At 55.7% G+C, this 20601-nt stretch overlaps 4 non-coding genes across 4 annotated transcripts; all 4 read right to left on the bottom strand.

Moving 5' to 3' along the window:
• Nucleotides 1–2259: 2259 nt before the first annotated feature.
• Nucleotides 2260–2331, bottom strand: TRNAQ-CUG (transfer RNA glutamine (anticodon CUG)). Its single transcript has one exon. It is a non-coding gene; the product is annotated as a tRNA-Gln (tRNA).
• A 3144-nt stretch (nt 2332–5475) lies between these two features.
• On the bottom strand, nt 5476–5558 carry TRNAL-CAG (transfer RNA leucine (anticodon CAG)). The gene has a single exon. It is a non-coding gene; the product is annotated as a tRNA-Leu (tRNA).
• A 4582-nt stretch (nt 5559–10140) lies between these two features.
• On the bottom strand, nt 10141–10212 carry TRNAM-CAU (transfer RNA methionine (anticodon CAU)). Its single transcript has one exon. It is a non-coding gene; the product is annotated as a tRNA-Met (tRNA).
• Nucleotides 10213–12883: 2671 nt separating this feature from the next.
• TRNAS-AGA (transfer RNA serine (anticodon AGA)) lies at nt 12884–12965 on the bottom strand. The gene has a single exon. It is a non-coding gene; the product is annotated as a tRNA-Ser (tRNA).
• Nucleotides 12966–20601: the final 7636 nt, after the last annotated feature.

Consider the following 20601-nt stretch of genomic DNA (forward strand, 5'->3'; position numbering starts at 1 on the left):
CACAGGCGCTTTAAAGCCACTGCGCTGGGGCCTATTCCAAAAGTGGGTCGGCCTTCCTGTGCCGTGCACCTCGGAGGGCACAATGAGGGCCATGGCAAATGTCGGCACACTGGATGATTTGAAAACAAAGAGTCTCCACGGAGAGAGCTGAGGAAAAGACAGACAGATATTGAGGTTCATGCTCCGTGCCTGCTCTGTGTTTCAGCTTTGCCTCCCTCGCTGAGAGATGTCTTGCTTCAGACCCTGTCTCCCAACGCCCTGCGGCGCCTCCGGCCCAACCCCACTTGCAAGCAGCTGCAGTGAGCCCTGTGTCGCCCGCTGCGCTGACTCGACGGTGGCCATCCAGGCCTCCCCGGTGGTGGTGACCCTGCCGGGCCCCATCCTCACCTCTTTCCCTCAGAGCACAGCCGTGGGATCCTCGCTGTCAGCTGCTGTTGGGAGCTCCCTCAGCGCCGGGGGGGTTCCCATCTCTTCTGGGGGCTCCCTTGGTCTGGGGGGGTCAGGGCTGTGTCTGCCTCCCACCCGCTGCGGTCTGAACTGCTGAAGCCAGCAGGTCATCCCCTTTGGAGCACCAAGGAAGACAGGGATCCTGCAGCAGCAGGAGCGTAGCCACGGCTTGCAGGTGGGCTGAGTGTCCTCATCCCACCGCGCAGAAGGGACCTGTGCCTACTGCTCCTCGCTGCACTGCAGGCCTCACCGTGTCTCCTCTGGCTCTGCTTTGCTCTGAGCTCCTCAGGAAAGGGCTCGTTCTCTTCTGCTTTGCTGAACCTCCTGCTGACGGAGGGAGTGTGCCGGAGTTAGGGCCTGCTCTTGGTGGGCTGGCATTGCCACCGGCTGGATCGGAATGGGGAAAGGCAAGCGCTTTGCCTGGAGCTTGTCCTTGGGATATGGGCCATTCTCTGTGCCTCCCTGAACCCAGCAGACGTGTTTCTCGGTCTCTGTTCCGTGCCACTGCATTTCCTCCTTCTCATTAAAGACTTTGTGCAGCACAGCTGGAGTCTCGTGGTGGTTTTTTCTCCTCCCCCCTCAGTTCACCAACGTAGCTGCAGGGTTGTCGTGGGTTAAGCCCAGCTGGCAACTAAGCACCACACGGCCGCTTGCTGTCCAAAGAATATATAAAGCATGTGATGCACAGTGCAATTGCTCACCGCACAGAACCTGATGCTCAGCCCTTTTCTGAGCTGTGATCCCTTCACCCCCCCAGCGCCAGCTCCCCCACTTATATACTGAGCATGACATCCTACGGTATCAAATACCCATTGGCTAGTTCGGGTCATCTGTCCTGGCTGGGCCCCCTCCAGCTCCTTGTGAAAGTGAACTGTCTCCCAGCCGACCCCAGGATAAAGGCTCTCTCCCATGACCGTGAGTCTGTCCCCATGCACAGGGCTCTGCCAGTTGTGGGTGGAGCTCCCTGAACTGATACCAGAGCACCAAAAATAAACAAGCAGACAAGAGAAAGACAGAAAAGCCTCAGAGAAATGGATGGCACCATAAGCAATGGACAGGGGTGGGAATACAAGTACTGCCACACACAGTGGTAATGAAAGATGGGAAACGGTTGCCCAGGGAGTGTTGCAGCGTCTCCATCTTTGGAGGTGTCCCACATCCAAGCAGACAAGGCCCTGAATAGCCTCCTCCACTTGAGGCTGCTTTGAGCCAGGCTTGGAGTGCAATGCTCTCCACCTCAGGTGTTGTGTGATTCTCTGAGCCACTGCTGGATGCCCTCATCCAGGAGCAGCCCTCAAGACCAAGGGAGCAGAGAGGGGGCAAGGTCCAGCGCTCAAGAAAGCTGCAGAGGTTTGGTGGGCACAGGGCAGCAGAAGGGGCACTGGTGTCAGTCCCAGGGCTGGGAGCACAGGAAAGGAAGGAAGACAAGAGTGCATTAAACCATTGCCCTGACAGCAAGGCAAGGCTGCTAATCATAGAATCATTTATGTTTGAAGAGACCTTCAAGATCATCGAGTCCAACCATCATCCATGCCCACTAAATCATGTTATGGAGTACCCCGTCCGCTCGCTTTTTGAATACCTCCTGGGATGGTGACTCAACCACTTCCCTGGCCAGCCTGTTCCAATGTGTGACAACCCTCTTAGTAATGAATTTTTTCCTAATACCTAACCTAAATCTCCCTTGCCTCAAGGTGAGGCCCTTTCCTCTCGTCCTATCTCCAGCCACCTGACAGAAGAGAGCAGCACCCACCTCACTACAACCCCCCTTCAGGTAGTTGTAGAGAGCTAAATGTGTAAGCCAAAAGCTCAAGGTCCCACTGAGATTTGAACTCAGATCGCTGGATTCAGAGTCCAGAGTGCTCACCATTACACCATGGGACCTCCTGGACAGGCATGGTCTTTCCCCTGTGGCCACCCTTGCCGAGCCACGTGCTCCTGGCTGAGCCTGGCAGTCTCTCCATCTCCCTGGGCATCACCAAGTGCAGCCTTCTTCAGGGCCACCAGGCCACCCTCTGCTCACAGGATCTTTCAAGGGAGTGGCAGAGCACTTTGTGCAAGCCTGGCATGCCCTCTCTTACAAGGCCCAGGCTGGTAACCTGGGAGAATCTTGCTTTTTCCTCGTTAGACTTGTTTATGAATTTTCCAGCTTAACCTCTTCAACGTTGCACCTTGCAGACTACATTCGTGGCTCAGCGATCTGTGGCTCCATGCTTGCACTTGCGGTCTCTGCTGCTGCCTCCCTTCACCCCCATGTTGGACAGCCTCCCAGTCTGCCTCTGTAAGTTATTGCCTGTCCTGTTCTCACCTTGTACCTCATACTAAGCAGCCGTTAACCACATATCCTTACTCTTGGTTGCGGTCCTAGCCAAGCTCCTGACCTTGCCAAAGGGGGCGGCCAAGAGAGAGGGCAGGGGATGTGGTTCAACAGAGGGAAGAGCTGGCAGGAGGACCCAAGGCAGCTTGTTATGGGTTGCACAAGCTGGACTGCCTTCCTCTGCTGGGACAGTCCTGGCTGACTTCAGACCCCGGTCCTCTTTTGCAGGACACGCTGTCCCCTTCTGCCCCAAAGCGGCCCTTCCCTCAGTGAGAATGAGGGTTTTCTCTCCTGAGGCTGCTCCAGACTGGTCCAGACTTAGGTGCATTCTACTGTTAGCTCAAGGCAGCTCTCCCACATGCCCTGGGTCCACCTGGCCAAGGGTCCATGCACACAGTGGGGAGAAGCTGCACTGGAGCTATCCTCCTTGTGCCAGGGTTTGAGTCTGTGTGTTGAGAGCAGGGCCCTTCCTCCCAGCAGTCAGACAGGAGGAAACACATGTGGGGACACTCTGCTAGATCTCAGGCTTAGCCCAGGACACTGAGGACGCAACCGCCTGGTACCTTTGGACTGCCCAAAGCACTGGGCTGGCAGCTGGTACTTCTGAACCCACAGGACAGACCAGGCTGCCGTGCCCAAGCCTAAGATTTCAAATGGCGAGTTACATTCAGAGAGGGCGTGAGACACTGGAGAAGGGTTAAATTTCCACAGAGTCACAAATCTGAAAGCATGTCCCGGAGAAGCAGCATTGCTGAGGGCTTTCCTCATCCATCCCTGGGATCTGCAGGACCGAGCAAGGTGGGAGGAGTGTCTGGGAGCAGCAAGAGCAGGGCCCAGTCTCTGAAGGTCTTGCAAAGAGGTGGAGGGACTCCCCACTTCAGGGGCTGGAGCACGGGGAAAGGGACAGCCCTTTCCCATGCAGATGCTGTGCCGCTGCAGGAGGAGGGATGTCCCTTCTGGGGCTGAGACAGCCTTTCTCCAAGCAATGGAGGGTCTTCCTGGGGCTCTGCTAGTCTCACCCAGCACTCGGGGAGAAAGGGTTCTGGTCCAGTGGGTTGTGTGGGCCAGTGCCCACAAGGCAGCTTCCTTGCTTGGGGCATTTTGTCCTTGGTTTCCTTCCTGGCAGCACTGCCTGCTGGGGCTGCCGTGGTCCCCAGACTGTTTGCTTCCCCAAGGTCACGGCAAATGTTCCATCCACTGTAGTGTCCGATGCTGCTCCTCCCTGCGGGACACTGCGGGGAGGACACTTTGTGCCCCCCTTACAGGCTTCAATGGGCAGCCAGAGATCTCCCAGAGCTCCCCAGCCCCTGGGAGCTGCAGCTCAGGCCAGGCTGGCTCACGCAGGAGGCCAAGCCACTCCTGTGTCCTGCACTCCCAAGGACTTTCTGGCCCAGGGCAGGCCTTGGCAAGCCAGAGAGCCACCTTCATATAGCAGAAGCCCCCTCACCGTCTATTCTCCAGGATGAACAATCCCAGCTCCTTCAGCATCTCCCTCAATCCTGACATGCTCCGGCATGCTCTGATACCACCCTGTGCATGTCCCCTCTTCCTCTTCCTCTTCCTGTGTGCACGGGAGGACCTCTTCTGTGGCTCATACTTCCTGACTGCGGTCCTTCTGAAAAATGCCACCAGTGCTCGTGCAACCTGGGGTGGGATTGCGTGAGGATGCCTCTGTCCTGTCAGCAGTGTTGGAGAGAGCCTGCCACGCACCTGTTGGCCTCTTACTGGTGGGCCTTTACTCCCACCTGTCCCTCTTCCCACTGGTGCTGTCCGTGTTTGCTGGTGAGGAACTGCCAGCTCAGGGAAACTTTCTGGGTTGAAATCCTGCTGGTCAATGCCACATCCTGGATTGCCACCAACAGAGTGTGCCACTGGGCCTGAAAGAGGGAAGGATGCATCGCAGGGGCTCTCCAGCTTTGGGAGCAGAGGGCAGAGGAGCTCCCTGATGACTAAGGAGAGGGAAAAGTTGCCCCATCTCCAAAACAGGGGAAGAAGGACTATCTGGGGAACCAAGGAAAGGTGATGATAAACTGGAGCAAGTTCCACGGAGGATCCCTAGGATAGTCAGGGGGTGGGGTGGCCTTGTGAGGAGAGGCTGAGGACCCAAGGCTTGCTCAGCTGGGAGAAGAAAATGCTTAGCGGGCATCTAATAGGAGCCTCCTGGTGCCTTCCAGGAGGCTACTGCGATGGCTGGAGGATGAGTGCCATGGTCAGAAGTTGAGCAGGCAGTTTGTGACTGGCTACACAAACACAAATGATCACCCGGAGGGTGCCTAAGCATGGGAACAGGGGTCCAGAGAGGCTGTGAAATGTCTGTCCTCAAGGTATTTTATGACCCGAAAGGACAAGGAACTGATCAGCTGGTGGGAGCCTGCCTGAAGCAGGAGGATGCACTCTCTGACTCCCTGAAATGCCCTCCAACCAGAAGGGTTGTTGGAGGGGAAAGTGGAAGCAGGGAGAGAGGATTTTGTGGGTGAATGTTTGAAGAATGCCAAAAGGTCCACATTCTAGGCGAGAGGCATGCAGAACGCACGTTTTGTAGGGGAGAGTGGAAAAAGGAACAGCATAGAGACTGCTCTCTAGCAGCATTTCTCTGTTCAGCCACCGGCAGTGGTGGCGGTTGAGATATGCAGCAAGACCTAACCCACAGAATGCCTAGAGGAGCAAGGCCATCCCCTTGGGGGGGAAGGAAAGCAAGACAAAGACATGCCTGTCAGGAGTGGGACTCGAACCCACGTCTCCCAGGGAGACTGCAACCTGAATGCAGCGCCTTAGACCACTCGGCCATCCTGACCACCGCTTCAGTGAGCGTTGCCTCTGCCACTCTACCCCCTCGCAGCTGCCAGAGCCAGCCCACCTCAGCCAGCCTCCTCCTGGCACTGCTGCAGGGGGAGCTGTATCCTGGGAGCACCCTTGCCTTGCTCCCACCAAGGGCTGTGGACTGGTGACCGCAGCTCCTACATGCGCTTCGTACCACATGGAACTGGAGTACCCAGCACAGGGGCAGCACACTTCCGACACATCTCCCAAAGCCCAAGGCACTCCTTCAGGGGAGCAACCAAAGGAACCGTCAGTGAATTACGGCTCTACGCACGCCAATGTCCTGTGAAGGGCTCCAGGCACACGTCTACCTTTCCCGTGACTTCCTCCATTCCCTCCAGAGCCTCAGGGGATGGCAAGCCAAGCACTTGGCCTGCAGCGCTGCCTCATGGACGGTTCCTGGGGCAACAAGGGTGCTTCCTTCTTCCCTCCTCGGAGCTGGGAAGGCTGGGCAAGGAGGGCTGTGCCACACCAACCTCGGGGTCAGTGCTGTGCCGATCTCGAGGAGCCAGTCTGTGGGAAAGGGGCTGGAGAGTCATGGTGAAAGCACAGAGGATGCGCCAAGTGCAGAGCAACGACTGAGCTCCCCCATTCCTGTGGGGAAGAGGCTCACTTACTGCCCATGACATAGAGGAGGAAGGAGGGCACAGATCTCTCTGGGACTTGTTGCTTCATGGAAGGAGGTAGACTGTAAGGCATCTCAGGCGGTCACTAGTCCAAATGCCTGCCTAAAGCAGGGCTAGCCCCAAAGCTAGAGCAGGTGACTCAGTGCCTGAGCCCCACTGAAACTTGAGTGTGACACCCAGGCATGGAGAATCCCAAGGTTCTCCGGGCACCTGCTGCAGTGCTTCAACACTGCCTGAGAATCTCAGAATGGTACAAAGCAGCCCCTGCAGCCTGCTGTTGCTAAATGGGGAAGGCACTGTGGAGCCAGGCAGAAGAAAAGTTGGTCTGCGTTGGCCAGGAGTCAAACCCGGGTCAACTGCTTGGAAGGCAGCTATGCTCACCACCAACGCTCCTGCATGCATTGCTGCCTCCCGCTCCTCCAGCCCAGAGCCTGGCCTCCCTCCTGCTCCTCCATGTCCCACTCTTGCCTGCCTCCTGCTCTGCCAGGTCACCAACTGCCCTCTTGCCTGCTCCTCCGCTTCACAGACTATCCCGCCTCCTCCTTCCAGCCCCCTGCACACATACACACGACCTCAACCTGCTGGCACCTGGGTGTGCTTCTCTGCCTGTGAGCTGTTGGCTACGGAAACTCCAGCTGCTGGCTGCTGGTAATGGTCACGCTCCCCATCTGCGTTCGCATGTGGGCCAGCTGCGCACGTGCTATGCAGGTGCATGTGCGTTTGCGGGTACGTACCTGTGGTGGTTTAAGCACAGACAAACGCCCACCCAGCTGCTCACTACTTTCCCCACCCGCAGGGCGATGCAGAGCACTGAAAACACAATGAGAAATCTCATGGCTCAAGATAAACACACGGACATGGCTTAGCAAAAACTCTTGTGGGAAAATCAGGCTTGACTTGGGCAAAATCAATTCTTAAAACAGATGCAAGTAGTGAGAAACAAAAAGACAAACATAAAACACCGCCTTTCCACTCCCATGTGCCGGGACAACTTCAGTGCTTCACACCAGACTTCTTTACCTGTCCAAGCAGGATGTGTCTCTGCTCTTACCCACTCTTTTTTTTCCTCCCACCTCTCTCCGCCCGGCGTTTTCTGCCCTTTCTGGAATATGTTTTCACAGAGGGGCCACCAATGTTGACGACGGCTCAGCTGTCTCGTGCGGTGGGTCCACTGCGGAGCTGGAACTGGCTGTGTCTGATACAGGGCAGCCCCTTATCTCTTCCCACAGAGGCCATTCTGCAGCACCCCCTGACCCCTCCACTACCAAAACCTTGCCATGTGTAGCCAATACAGTGCCCATGGGGAATACCAGAGGGCATAACGCTGAGGTAGCGCAGTCGGAGGCTGCCCCAATCGGAGTCACAATCATGCTGTCATGGGCTAACATGTCGTTGCATGATGTAGCCTTTGGTTGAATTAAAAAGGCACAGCAACCAGCCTGGGTTTCTTCCTAGGCACTGGATATGTCCGTAGCTTGTAGACGTGTGTAGTAGTAGCTCAGCAATCAGCAAGTAAAAAGCAGGCAATGCTAGGGTAACAATTCTCTGTCTATATAATGTGCAAATAGGCCAGGTGGATCATTTCTAGCACAAGTTTCTTGGTCTATAGAACTTGGCCGGATATGAGCATCTGCCACATTCCATGCTGCGTGCCCGTAAGCAATTTGTGTTGCAGGACTCTGCGCATTACCTGTTCCTGGGCTAAAACCTGCCTTGTGCTGCCACTGGTTTTGGTGATAGATGATTGCTTTGGTGAATGCCCATGCCGGCACTGATGAATGATGAAGTACATGTGACCAGGACGTACCTTCCCCTACATACACAGGGGGCAGCATTTTCTTTCAGCTGCCATTTTCTTAACAAGCACCATAACCACCATGTTTTCCTACTGCTCTGTGATTGGCTGACAGCCATTTCTGGACCCCATTGTACCCACCTGCTCTCAGGCAGACCTGTGATTGGCTGCCAGGACCAGCCAACCCTACCTGTGTACCCAGAAGCACATCAGGCAAGGAAGCCCCCACTCACTAAACAAAGGGAAGAGGCAACTTCTGACAGCGTCATTCCCCTGGGCTCTCCTACTGCTTTGTGATTGCCGGACGGCCATTTTTAACACTGTCATGCCCGCATGTTCTCAGATCTCCCTCTCAGGGACTGTCTGCTTCCTTTGGACCAAGAAGTGTGTGGATATAAAAAGATACACCGTGCAGTGGTATCTACTCTGGAATGAAGACGAGCACTTAGCACAAGCGCTATTCCTTTGGATGGACCATTGCCTGCAGAGCCAGAGGCCACCTCACAGTCAACATGCAAGTGATCTTCTGGCTTCTGGCCAGTCAGGTACTCAGGTAGCAGGGAGCTCACCTGCAGATACCTGTGCTATCTTCCTGCTGCCAGCTCGTGAAGCACTCAGGCAAGAAAGACCCATAGAAGAGGCCACTCTCCATTATCTTTGAAAGGTCGTGACAACTGGGAGAGGCTCCTGAGTCCTGGAAGAAAGTCATTGTCACTCCTATCTTCCCAAAAGGCACAAAGGAGAATGGGGGCAACAGCAGGCTGATCCGCCTCTCCTCGATCCCTGGGAAGGGGAAGGAGCAACTCATCCTGGAAAACCTTTGCACCTCATGAAGAGCAAGAATGCGATTGGTCTTGTTTTCATTGCATTCTACTCCTAGCTCATTTCTGTCAGACTGTGCTTTTCTGGTTTTCGGGGGGGTTAGGGGGGTGTTTGTGTGTGTGTGTGTGTGTCTGTGTGAGAGGGGTATTTGCTAGGAGATCTCAAGCTGCACTAGCCAGTGAGGAGAGTGGATTGGCATCAGGGACTGCCCAGGGTTGGAGCAGGACACTGGACAAACCAGGCCTGGGCTGCAGGCATGGATTCTGCACAGACCTGTGGTACAGTCTAGGGTTCAGAGCACCTGCTGATGTGCACGTGGGAGTGAGGGGGTGGGTGTCCAGCACTGAATTCCAGTCCTGAGCAGCCAGAAGAGAGGGAAAGACTCGGGCTATGTGTGTGCTTTGTCTTGTAGTGAGCAATAAAAGACAAAGAAAACACCGCCATGCCTCCCAATTTTTCCAGGCTCAGCTGCACTCCTTCACTGCAGACTACTCCAGCATGGGTTCTCCCCATGCTGCGCTTCTGAACAGGAAAATCTCTTTCAGCGTGGGCTCTTCCACAGGCTTCAGGCCCGTCAGGGGAAGTCTTCACTGGCGTGCCTTCTCCGCAGGTTGCAGTTCCTTCAGGAGTATCCACCTGCTCCAGCCAGCATGGGTGCCCTGGGTGCCACAAGCTTTGCAGATGGCTCAGTGTTGTGGAGGCCCCTGGAACCAGCTGTGTGTGTGTGGTGCAGGGCAGCCCCTTAGCTCTTCCCCACAGAGGCCACCCTGCAGCAGCCCCTCTCCCCACCACTGCCAACACCTAGCCACGTATGGCCAATACAGTGCCCACTGGGAATACCTACTCAGCCCTGCTCCTGGCTGGAGCTGCGAGTGAGCACGGCAGCAAACAGACTAGGATGGAGAAACCCCCCAGATGGTCAAGCTGATTGCGCTGGTGTTTGCCAAAGTAGCAGCAGCCTTGTCCTCCTCCTCCCCACCTGCAGATTCCTGGAGGTCCCTGCTTGCAGCTGGGAAGTTGGGATTGAGCTGCTGGATGGGAAGGGAAAAATGCCTGTGTCCCCAGGCCACCCACTTCCTTGTGGGGGGAGCTCTGCCTGCTGCTCCACAGCCACCCGTCTGCCTTGGCGAGGGGCACTATGGGAGTGCTGGCTCCTAAGAAGGCAAAGGAGAAAGAAGGTGGCAGTGGCAGAGAGAAGGGGCTGAGGGAACAGGAGGGCCGTGGCCATGGGTGCCCAGAGAGCTAGAGCAGTGCAGGTTAAAAGTTGCTGGGAGAGGCAGCAGCTGTCAGGAGGAGGGAAAAAAAGGGCCAGTTAGCAGAGGATGGTTTCGATCCATCGACCTCTGGGTTATGGGCCCAGCACGCTTCCGCTGCGCTACTCTGCTTCCCCCAGCACCTCTGCTGGCACCTCCCACGGCCCTGCCTGATGCTCCCTGGCACTGCCAGCCCTCATGCCTCCTTCCCTTCCTCTGTCCTGTGCCCTCACGCGGGCCAGAAAATGGGCTCTCTGGAAAGTTCACCTCCTTGGGGCCTGGGGGGGCAGCTCAAGGGCCTTGCCTTGCCCTTCTCCCCACATCTCCTGCCCATAACCCTGCATGGGGACTTTCTTCTTGGTCACCCAAACTGGCTCTGCAGGCACTGGAAGAAACCCTGGAGCGAGGGGGCAGCCTTGTTGCTTTGCAGGGCAGACGGGAGCTGCTCTCCAGCGAGCTCAGGAGGGCTGCCACCCTGCCCAGAAAGCCAGCTCCCAGGGGGCTGTGGGACTATGCCCAGCGTCAACATCCGTTCTTTGCCGGCCCAAGAGGGAGACAAGGACGCTTAGCATGACCAAGCATAGAATTACCAAGGGAATTAATCCTCCTAATTTGGCTGGGCACATAGTGGAGCCCCAGCCTAATGCATGGAGGACACCGAGACAGAGGAAAGCAGGGTTGTATATGTTTACAATACAGTTGTGTCGACCAATCAAATTACTCATGTTAAGGGGTGGGCTAATCAGTTACTATTGCTCCCAAGATCAGTATGTGCTTCTCCCGGGCAGGTGGTGTGGACAGATGCTCAGTGGGGTGTTAATCTTCATTGTTCTAAACCAATGTCCTGTGCAGGTGGAGGGGCTTTATACTCGATTTAGGTTGATTGCTGTTCTGGCCGTGGCTGTATACCTGGGGTTTTTTTGAAAGACCGATCTCCCATTGGTTTATCATCTGCGTGGAGTGTTCTCAGCCAGTGAGAGCCAGTCTAGGTTGGGTCGTCAGGTGACGTTGACGCTGAGGTAAAAGCCCTTAGTCCTAGGCAGTGTTCGTTCTTCTAAGCAAGTTGTCTAGCAGTTGGCGCCTTGCCTTTCACACCAGCGGTGAGGGCCTTGCCCTGCCAGTGCTGTGCTGTGCTCCCCCACAGCTCCTGGCTTGTCCTCCCTCCTGGCGCAGGCCTGCCCTGGCTGCTCCCTGACAGCCGAGGGCTGCCCCCACCACCGTGCAGGGTGCCGAAGAGCCAGAGAAACACCTCCTCTCCGTGCCTGGTGCCATTCCTGTCTTGCCCAGCACTGCTGGGAGTGGAGGTGGTTCCCAGTCATCACAGGACAGGGCTGACCCACCCACACTGGGTGGTGGCCAGGCTTAAATGCTGCCAGGTGTCCCAGGGAAGGCTCTGGGCAGGTTGAGCTGGTAAAGCCTCTTGGTGAGGGTGAGGGATGAGGTGGCAGTGCTGAGGCCTGCATTTTTGGGCTTGTGTTTGCTGGTGCCCCGTCCCATCCACAGGCCAGAGCATGCGGCGGAGACAAAAGCAGGATGGAGAGCGCTGGGATGTGGGTGCTGATGTGAGCATGGGGATCATGGCCCCAGCCTATCTGCTATTGCTCAGGGGAAAGTATTTCACTGCAGATCAAGAGGTCCCTGGCTCTGCTCCAGGTGCCCTCTCCATTGCCCCTTTCCCTCTCCATTCATACTGACTATCTCTCTGAGCTTCTTTTTCCCTTGCAATGATTCCCCCACCCTCAGTGGCATGGCTGCCGGGAAAGGACCATGCACCAGCAATGGGCTTGTCTCTCCTTCTCTTTGGCTGGTCGCTCACTGCACGTGTCCCTCAGGGTTTCCCTTTTCCTTAAGATGCTGAACCACCCAGGCAGGCTACCAACAGGTCCTCCTCTGCTGCTGCTCTATTGGGAGCAGCTGGGTATGCGACTGAAAGAAGCCCTCTGGGAAGCCTCTGGCTCTTTTCTATCCTGCCCATCAGCGTCGGTGATGGCAGGGCATAGCCTCCTGAAGCCACAGGCACCACCATGGCCTCTTCTGCACTTCCATGTCTTTCCCATAAGAGGAGGAGACAGGAGAGCCCCACCCCTCATCATCTCATCCTTAAGCCAAATTTGGAAAGGCCCCTAAGAAAGGTTGGCCATGTGTGCAAGGGCAGGGGACGGGTCAGGCAGAATATCCCCAGGACCCCAGGCAAGGTCTTAGGTCTATGACGTGTCTTCACTTCATTGTTAGCAAAGAGGTCAAAAGAAGGACCTCTTCTGTAGATCATACTTGATGCCGGCCCCTTCTCTTCCCCCCACCCCCACCCCTTGCCTGCTGCTCCACACCAGTCTGCCTTTGTGAAACCTAAAGTGGGGGGCACTTTGTGAGTGCTGGCAAGGTCACAGATCCAGGAGGTGCCTCCCCTTCATCTTTAGCAATGAGGGCCATGCTGTGCAGGCTGTCTTTGGAGGTGAGCTGCTGTAGGTTCAGGCCTAGGGAGGACAGACAGCTGGTAGGGTTGTTCTGCATGAGGTCTGAGGTGAGATCAGGCTCTTAAGTTCTGCTCAGGAGCCAACAACGTTGGACCTCTTGTCATGGCTGGTACTCGGCACTGGTCCATTCTCTTCCCCAACATGCCTACCTTGTCAACGGGAGCAGGATTTCCCTTTCATCCAGGAATTTCGGGGGGGGGACACGGACACAAGTGCTGTAGGCAAGGGGCTTTCACTGTCTCCCTGGGCACCAGGCACAGTGTGGAGCTGAGTCCCACTGCTGGCTGCAGCGTGGTCAATTGCAGGGAGCCCAAAAGGGGACTGCGCCCCATAGTTGGCAGGATTCAAACCTGCGCGGGGAAACCCCAATGGATTTCTAGTCCATCACCTTCACCACTCGGCCACAACTACCTGCTCCAAGCCTCTCTGCCCTGCTGATCACGTGCCCTGTGCAATGACACCCGGCTCCCTGGGAGTTTCAGGGCCAGGCTCCGCTCGAAGATTTGCGCTTGGGACCTGCACTGAGCATGACGGGCACCTGCTGCCAGCCTTGCAGAGGCCTTGAGAGGCTTAACCCCAGGGGCTACAGCTGAAGCTCCCAGCGCCTTGTCCTCAGCCGGGCATCTGGGATATCCTGCCACGGGAGGGGGGGATGGTTTCACCCCCCAGCTGGTGTCTCTGCTGCTTCCAGGGAAGAAGAGAAGGCAGCTGTGTGGAGACAACCAGCGTGAGGTGAGATATTAGACCCCACTTTGCTTCTCAAATTTATCTGAGGGGGCCTCCAAGCCTGCTGTGAACACTACGGTGGGGACACTGCTGCAGGGCAGATAGTGATCTCCTGGCAGCACTTCCAGCCTCTTGGGGACGTAGGGCAGTGTCAGCCCTTGAACAAAGACCATGACCGCCGTGCAGGTTGTTGGTGTGTAGGGGCAATGGTTTGCGAGAGTGGGAGAGATCCATGGAAAGGGCAAGGTAGAGACTGGCTGAGCAAAAGCATGGAGGGGCAAAGGGAGAATAAACGGGGGGTGGGGGTGACTTGGAGACTGGGAAGAGCTTGATTTGGTGGAATAGGTACGTGCAGAGCTTTTTTCCACCGCTGCAAGCATTGTCCAGTTCCTGAGCAAGGACCAAACTATCAAACGATCCACAAAAGCGGTAATTTACACCACTAGATGAAAGTGGCTCCCCTTCTGTCTTGGCTCTGGAGCAGGAAAATGGTGTTAAGGAGGCAGTGTGGCGGGGGTGCACCTGGCAGTGTCTGACTGCATGCAGAACAAAGGTGGGAGGTGGTTGCAATCAAGAGGCTGAGCATGAGGAGTGGCTTGAGGAAGTGTGTGTGCAGGGGGCTGGAGGGAGAAGGCCAGCCAGTCTGTGGAGTGGAGGAGCAGGAGGCTGGCCAGGCTCTGATCTGGAGGAGCAGGAGGCAGCACTGCCCACAGGTGCACTGCTGGAATATTAGTGAGCACAGCTGCTTTCCAAGCCATTGACCCAGCTTTGATTCCTGGCCAAGGCAGACAGACGTCTCTTCAGGCTGGCTCCAGGGTGGGTGCCTTACATCTTCTGCAGGCAGGCTCTTGTGCTCAGAAAATGCCCAGCTTTCCCCTGGGGTTTCAAGCCAGTCCCCTTGCCTCCTTGCAGCCTTGAGACCGACTGAGGCCAGTGCTTTCTGCCTGTTGGGAGGGCTCCGGGCTGGGCTCCTCACTGCAGTGCTGGTACAGGAGCCAGGAGGGAGGCTTTTTTTGGCCTGGCACAGAACTGCACCTGCTGCTGCTGCTGCTGCTGCTGCTGCTGCTGCTGCTGGTTGCACCTGGCAAGAAAAGCATGCTGCCATGGCAGGGTGCAGATGAAGATCAATAATGCTGTCCTGGTTTCAGCTGGGATAGAGTTAACTCTCTTCCTAGTAGCTGGTACGGTGCTATGTTTTGAGTTCAGTATGCAAAGAATGTTGATAACGCTGATCTTTTCAGTTGTTGCTAAGTAGTGTTTAGACCAAAGTCAAGGATTTTTCAGCTTCTCAAGCCCAGCCAGTGAGAAAGCTGGAGGGGCACAAGAAGTTGGCACAAGACACTGCCAGGGCAGCTGACCCAAACTGGCCAACGGGGTATTCCATACCATGTGACATCCCATCTAGTATAGGAACTGGGGGGTGGGGGCAGGGAGTGGCCGCTCGGGGACTAGCTGGGTGTCGGTCGGCGGGTGGTGAGCAATTGCACTGCACATCATTTGTACATTCCAATCCTTTTATTATTGCTGTTGTCATTTTATTAGTGTTATCATTATCATTATTAGTTTCTTCTTTTCTGTTCTATAAAACCATTCTTATCTCCACCCACGAGTTTTACTTCTTTTCACAATTCTCTCCCCCATCCCACTGGGTGGGGGGGAGTGAGTGAGTGAGTGGCTGCGTGGTGCTTAGTTGCTGGCTGGGGTTAAACCACGACAAATGCCTAGGTGGTGGTCAAGGGACAGGCAGTGCTTCATGAGGCCAGCAATGCAATTGGGCTGTGTGGTGGCAGGAGGCCTGCTCCTTATGTAATGGCTCAGAGGCCTGTCTGTCAGATCTGAAGTCACCCTGGAGAGGCTGACCTAACCTGTCCAGGCTCCGGCATTGCAGAGGCATCCTGAAGTTTACTGGACCTGGATGTAACAATGTTCCTGGTAAGTAAGAACTGAGACACTCTCATTTCTCTTGCAGCTTACAGCCTGTGGGCCAAGGGCATCACAGGGAGCCTCTCACAGCTAGACTCTCTACCTAAAGGGGACAAAGCTTCTCAAGTCTCTGATTCCAGGGCTGCTTAAAGCAAAAAGCATGGTTTTGCTGTGCTGACAGTCAAAACCCAATCTGGACAGTGGGGTTGTATGTGGGGTGCATGTTAGCACAGTATTTACGGACTCCCGCTCTGCCAATAGCAGTTCTATAAGTAGGTGGAGTTACGAAGAGCGGGATCGTGATTGTGCATGCTCAGTTCCCTAGTGAAATGCCCAGCCTAACCCCATCTTGCAGTCACACTGCCTACGTCCAGCCATGAAAAGAAGGGCTTTTCTCCTTCCCACTCCATACCTTTCCCCTGGAGTTTCTTTCCACAACACCAATGAAAGAGAGAAGTGCCATGACTGTTTCTCATATGATTTTGTGAACAACAATTGAGAGGACTGAAAAGTTAATTCAAAAGGTGTCTATTAACTTTCACAATGAACAATTTGGCAACTGGCCCCACAGGGCCGTGATCACCAGGTTACAGACTCATGCTCAATGACTCTGAGGCTTTTTGGTGCTCTGCTGTAAGTTCAGGGAGCTCCACCCACAACTGCTGGTAAGATCGGGACAGAAGCCAGTGCTCCTCCTTGCAGAGCGCGTAGCCAACGGAGGGAGGAGGAGAACAAACCACCACAAGACTCCAGCTGTGCTGCACAAAGTCTTTAATAAGAAGGAGGAAATGCAGTGGCACGGAACAGAGACCGAGAAACACGTCTGCTGGGTTCAGGGAGGCACAGAGAATGGCCCATATCCCAAGGACAAGCTCCAGGCAAAGCGCTTGCCTTTCCCCATTCCGATCCAGCCGGTGGTAATGCCAGCCCGCCAAGAGCAGGCCCTAACTCCGGCACACTCCCTCCGTCAGCAGGAGGTTCAGCAAAGCAGAAGAGAACGAGCCCTTTCCTGAGGAGCTCAGAGCAAAGCAGAGCCAGAGGAGACACGGCGAGGCCTGCAGTGCAGCGAGGAGCAGCAGGCACAGGTCCCTTCTGCGCGGTGGGATGAGGACACTCAGCCCACCTGCAAGCCGTGGCTACGCTCCTGCTGCTGCAGGATCCCTGTCTTCCTTGGTGCTCCAAAGGGGATGATCTGCTGGCCTCAGCAGTTCAGACCGCAGCGGGTGGGAGGCAGACACAGCCCTGACCCCCCCAGACCAAGGGAGCCCCCAGAAGAGATGGGAACCCCCCCGGCGCTGAGGGAGCTCCCAACAGCAGCTGACAGCGAGGATCCCACGGCTGTGCTCTGAGGGAAAGAGGTGAGGATGGGGCCCGGCAGGGTCACCACCACCGGGGAGGCCTGGATGGCCACCGTCGAGTCAGCGCAGCGGGCGACACAGGGCTCACTGCAGCTGCTTGCAAGTGGGGTTGGGCCGGAGGCGCCGCAGGGCGTTGGGAGACAGGGTCTGAAGCAAGACATCTCTCGGCGAGGGAGGCAAAGCTGAAACACAGAGCAGGCAGGGAGCACGAACCTCAATATCCGTCTGTCTGTCTTTTCCTCAGCTCTCTCCGTGGAGACTCTTTGTTTTCAAAACACCCGGTACGCCTACGTTTGCCATGGCCCTCATTGTGCCCTCCGAGTTGCACGGCACAAGAAGGCTGACCCACTTTTGAAATAGGCCCCAGCGCAGTGGCTTTAAAGCGCCTGTGGAAAGACTGATCATGCCCCATCTCCATTGTTGCTTTGAAGATGGCACTGGATGCCCTTGGCTATTTGGTTAGAGACAGCCTCCTGCAGGTGCACGTTCTGGTGATCAGACCCCCCTGCAGCTGAGCCCCATGGATCCCCTTCTGCTTGAACGGACCCTCCTCTCCCCAGCCACCTCCCCCAAAAGGCAAAGAGATTGCAGCCCTTCAACAGTTGTATGGCAGGGCAAAGCTGAGGCAGCCCAAGTATCAGCCTCAGTAGCCACCAAGACAGCAGTTCAGCTCAGAGAGAGAGAGATGGAGCGGACTCAGGCTTACCTTGCTCCTCGAGGAAAGGGAGGCAAGAGTGGAGGATGCAGAGCCTGGAGCAGCGCAGGCTTTTATGCTGTGTCCCAGAGCCCTGGGGGGGCCCACAAGCTCAGAGCCCTTTTTCCTGGGTGAGGGATGGGGTGGCCCATTCCATGCATTTCAAACTACAAAGGGACATGGGATCAGTCTCCCAGAGCACCTGGGAGTCATTATGATGTGGAAGAGTTGGGAAAAACCCTGAACTCCAGGCAAACATGAGTCACCCTGCTGTGGACTTCAGTGGACACGTTGCCCCAGCCTGAGGCATACCAGGGATACCAGAGCTTATAGTCCCAAAGTGCCGCTTTCGTCAAGGGCTTTTCCACACATTTTAGCATCCTTCCTGAATCAACTGGTGCTTCTATGCAACCTCCTGCATTTGCTGTCTTCCAAGGCATTGCCTTTTGGTGGTGCTCAAGGACTCATGTGACTGCCAGGTGCTCTGGGAGACTGCTCTGATGTCCCTTTGAAATTTGAAAGGCATGGAATGGGCCACCCCATCCCTCACCCAGGAGAAAGAGCCACGATCTTTTGGCTCACTGCCCTCAGCCTCTGCTCAAAAGCAGGCCATCTAGGACTTTGGCATCTGGGATGACCTTGCTGAGCAAAACAGGTTAATTTGGGTGTGGGAAGGACACAGTCACTTAAAATCTCTGCACAGCTAGCCTGAGACCTTGGAGCCAATAGGTCTTAGCGGAGCTGGACACAAATTCTTATATTGATGTTAGATGATACGCAGTGAGAGGAAAACATTTCAGGTGAAAGAGGCAAAGGCTTAATCACCAGAGAGGCCTTGGCAAGATGCAACTATTAGGTGCTGAGATGCTTCATGAGCAAGGAATGTTTGTGGGCCCCCCAGGGCTCTGGGACACAGCATAAAAGCCTGCGCTGCTCCAGGCTCTGCATCCTCCACTCTTGCCTCCCTTTCCTCGAGGAGCAAGGTAAGCCTGAGTCCACTCCATCTCTCTCTCTCTGAGCTGAACTGCTGTCTTGGTGGCTACTGAGGCTGATACTTGGGCTGCCTCAGCTTTGCCCTGCCATACAACTGTTGAAGGGCTGCAATCTCTTTGCCTTTTGGGGGAGGTGGCTGGGGAGAGGAGGGTCCGTTCAAGCAGAAGGGGATCCATGGGGCTCAGCTGCAGGGGGGTCTGATCACCAGAACGTGCACCTGCAGGAGGCTGTCTCTAACCAAATAGCCAAGGGCATCCAGTGCCATCTTCAAAGCAACAATGGAGATGGGGCATGATCAGTCTTTCCACAGGCGCTTTAAAGCCACTGCGCTGGGGCCTATTTCAAAAGTGGGTCAGCCTTCTTGTGCCGTGCAACTCGGAGGGCACAATGAGGGCCATGGCAAACGTAGGCGTACCGGGTGTTTTGAAAACAAAGAGTCTCCACGGAGAGAGCTGAGGAAAAGACAGACAGACGGATATTGAGGTTCGTGCTCCCTGCCTGCTCTGTGTTTCAGCTTTGCCTCCCTCGCCGAGAGATGTCTTGCTTCAGACCCTGTCTCCCAACGCCCTGCGGCGCCTCCGGCCCAACCCCACTTGCAAGCAGCTGCAGTGAGCCCTGTGTCGCCCGCTGCGCTGACTCGACGGTGGCCATCCAGGCCTCCCCGGTGGTGGTGACCCTGCCGGGCCCCATCCTCACCTCTTTCCCTCAGAGCACAGCCGTGGGATCCTCGCTGTCAGCTGCTGTTGGGAGCTCCCTCAGCGCCGGGGGGGTTCCCATCTCTTCTGGGGGCTCCCTTGGTCTGGGGGGGTCAGGGCTGTGTCTGCCTCCCACCCGCTGCGGTCTGAACTGCTGAGGCCAGCAGATCATCCCCTTTGGAGCACCAAGGAAGACAGGGATCCTGCAGCAGCAGGAGCGTAGCCACGGCTTGCAGGTGGGCTGAGTGTCCTCATCCCACCGCGCAGAAGGGACCTGTGCCTGCTGCTCCTCGCTGCACTGCAGGCCTCGCCGTGTCTCCTCTGGCTCTGCTTTGCTCTGAGCTCCTCAGGAAAGGGCTCGTTCTCTTCTGCTTTGCTGAACCTCCTGCTGACGGAGGGAGTGTGCCGGAGTTAGGGCCTGCTCTTGGCGGGCTGGCATTACCACCGGCTGGATCGGAATGGGGAAAGGCAAGCGCTTTGCCTGGAGCTTGTCCTTGGGATATGGGCCATTCTCTGTGCCTCCCTGAACCCAGCAGACGTGTTTCTCGGTCTCTGTTCCGTGCCACTGCATTTCCTCCTTCTTATTAAAGACTTTGTGCAGCACAGCTGGAGTCTTGTGGTGGTTTGTTCTCCTCCTCCCTCCGTTGGCTACGCGCTCTGCAAGGAGGAGCACTGGCTTCTGTCCCGATCTTACCAGCAGTTGTGGGTGGAGCTCCCTGAACTTACAGCAGAGCACCAAAAAGCCTCAGAGTCATTGAGCATGAGTCTGTAACCTGGTGATCACGGCCCTGTGGGGCCAGTTGCCAAATTGTTCATTGTGAAAGTTAATAGACACCTTTTGAATTAACTTTTCAGTCCTCTCAATTGTTGTTCACAAAATCATATGAGAAACAGTCATGGCACTTCTCTCTTTCATTGGTGTTGTGGAAAGAAACTCCAGGGGAAAGGTATGGAGTGGGAAGGAGAAAAGCCCTTCTTTTCATGGCTGGACGTAGGCAGTGTGACTGCAAGATGGGGTTAGGCTGGGCATTTCACTAGGGAACTGAGCATGCACAATCACGATCCCGCTCTTCGTAACTCCACCTACTTATAGAACTGCTATTGGCAGAGCGGGAGTCCGTAAATACTGTGCTAACATGCACCCCACATACAACCCCACTGTCCAGATTGGGTTTTGACTGTCAGCACAGCAAAACCATGCTTTTTGCTTTAAGCAGCCCTGGAATCAGAGACTTGAGAAGCTTTGTCCCCTTTAGGTAGAGAGTCTAGCTGTGAGAGGCTCCCTGTGATGCCCTTGGCCCACAGGCTGTAAGCTGCAAGAGAAATGAGAGTGTCTCAGTTCTTACTTACCAGGAACATTGTTACATCCAGGTCCAGTAAACTTCAGGATGCCTCTGCAATGCCGGAGCCTGGACAGGTTAGGTCAGCCTCTCCAGGGTGACTTCAGATCTGACAGACAGGCCTCTGAGCCATTACATAAGGAGCAGGCCTCCTGCCACCACACAGCCCAATTGCATTGCTGGCCTCATGAAGCACTGCCTGTCCCTTGACCACCACCTAGGCATTTGTCGTGGTTTAACCCCAGCCAGCAACTAAGCACCACGCAGCCACTCACTCACTCACTCCCCCCCACCCAGTGGGATGGGGGAGAGAATTGT

Source organism: Haliaeetus albicilla, chromosome 12 (assembly GCF_947461875.1).
Source record: "Haliaeetus albicilla chromosome 12, bHalAlb1.1, whole genome shotgun sequence".
NCBI classification, from domain to species: Eukaryota; Metazoa; Chordata; class Aves; order Accipitriformes; family Accipitridae; genus Haliaeetus; species Haliaeetus albicilla.